Genomic DNA, 2,348 nt, shown 5'->3' with positions numbered 1-2,348 from the left:
AGTGTGTGAGCCGAGGTTTGGGAAGTGTGTTTGTGTGCAGGGCGGGTGGGTGTGTGCAGGAGGAAAAGAGGGTGGTGTTTTTAGGACGTCTCTGTCGTCCCCCTCCCTTGCAATAAGGACACCCCACCTTCTTGCCAGTTTTTAAGGTCTTGTTTTCCCACCTCGAACACAAACACTTGCAAACAAACACTCAGAACCACACAAACAAATAAACCCTGTATTGGGACCAGCATCTGAAAAATGTGGAGACTGCTGGCTTTACAAAGGGAAGGTACACACACACACACACACACACACACATACACACACACACACACACACACACACACATACAGAAACACACTCAAAGGGCTCACAGATGTTGGCTTGCTGAAGCATAGGGACGCATTCCAGCTTTCTTAGTACTGACTTTACCCATGCATGTTTGTGTGTGTGTATGTGTGTGTGTGGGCGTGTGTGTGACTTTACCCATGCGTGTTTGTGTGTGTGTGTGGGCGTGCGTGTGTGCTTTTTGTGCCATACTCACAAGCAAACACACAAATACATAAATACATAAACAAACAACTGTCTTTATCCGTGTGTCTCTGTGTGTGTGTGGTGGGCGTATGGATTGGTTTTGATTGGTGGGCTTATAGATATCTGTGTGTCTCTGTGTGTGCACTTGAGAGAGAGACTAAGTGAGTACATGATTGTGTGACCATGTATCAGCCAATTGTGTGTGTGTGTGTGTGTGTGTGTGTGTGTGTGTGTGTGTGTGTGTGTGTGTGTGTGTGTGTCTGAGAGTGTGTGTGTGAGTATTTGTATATGTAGGTGTACATTCTGTAGGTAGGTCACAAAGTGCCCTATAGAATTCTACCTCCTGAGGCCCACACAAGCATAGCCTCTGTGTGTTCATGTCAAACCACCCCTAAAAAAAACTGCATGTGTACGTGAGTGTATGTGTGTGTGTGTGTGTGTGTGTGTGTGTGTGTGTGTGTGTGTGTGTGTGTGCATGCGTTTGCGTGCGTGCATGTGTGCGAGCGTGTGTGTGTGTGTATGTGTGTGTGCGTGTGTGTGTGTGTGTGTGCGTGTGTGCGTGTGCGTGTGTGTGTGTGCCCTGTCTGTAATTAACATCAGCAACCCTATCGTCTTAACCTCACCCCCACAACCCAGCCGTCCCGAGATAAGGCCTGACTCCCGAGTGGGGTTATTGTGGGACTGGTAAATTAGCAAGACCTGGGTCGCCACGGATACTTCTGCCCCAACTGCCCCGGGGGTAACAAGCAGGTCTTTGTGTGACCACCGGTCGGGGCTGCTGTAGGACAGGGGTCCTTCGTGTGGACACCTGTGGACCCTGAAGGGTGTGTGTGTGTGTGTGTGTGTGTGTGGGTGTGTGGGGTGTGTGTGTGTGTGTGTTGCGGGGTCTGTATCAGATGTGCTATCAGATGCTAATCAAGGCTAGCGTTACGGCAGGAGGGGCCGGCTGCGCTGATAACCAGGCCTGATGCTAATCGCCATCACGCTGTTTACACGCTACTGTGTGTTCCTGGTGGAGCCTGGAGGGCAGGACTGCTCTGGTGCACAGAGGGGGAAAACAGAGGGGGGGAGAAAAAAAACAAAAAACGAAGGGACCAGAGACTATTGGAGAGAAAGGGAAAGGGAGAAAAAAAGCAAAAGTGAAGGACAGAGAGAAAGAAAGAAAGAGGGGGACAAAGTGAGAGACAGACGGGAAAGACACGTGGAAATGAATATGAGAGAGGAGAGAAAGAGCAATAAAGACAGAGTGAGAGAGAAGAGAGAGAGAGAGATGTAGAGCTGGGTGGCCTTCAGAGCCAAGAGGAGAGGGGACAATGAAGGGGAGAGGAGAAGAGAGGAGAGGAGGGCTGATCAAATGCTGATGATGGAGAAGTCCAGTGAAGGCCTTGGTTAGGCCTCTGAGTGCAGTGAAGCCTGTGTATGTGTGTGTGTGTGTGTGTGTGTGTGTGTGTGTGTGTGTGTGTGTGTACGTGTGTGTGTGCGTGTGTGAGTGTGTGTGTGTGTATATGTGTGTGATAGGCCTCTGAGCGCAGTGAAGCCTGTGTGTGTGTGTGTGTGTATGTGTGTGTGTGTGTGTGTGTGTGTGTGTGTGTGTGTGCGTGCGTGTGTGTGTGTGTATGTGTGTGTGTGTTAGGCCTCTGAGCACAGTGAAACCAACTCTCATTATGGCTGCAATAAAAGTGCTCATGTCATCTCCTTTAACTGCCCTGATTAAAAGAAGCACTTGATGAAGGGCTGTATCTCTCTCTCTCTCTCTTTATCTCTCTCTCTTTCTCTCTCTCTTATTATGATACTGTAAGCTGAAGCTGGCTGTCATCTCCGGAAAGTGTGTG

The sequence above is a fragment of the Sprattus sprattus genome (assembly GCF_963457725.1).
Source record: "Sprattus sprattus genome assembly, chromosome: 20".
Taxonomy (NCBI): Eukaryota; Metazoa; Chordata; class Actinopteri; order Clupeiformes; family Clupeidae; genus Sprattus; species Sprattus sprattus.
Note: the sequence above shows the minus strand (reverse complement) of the source record.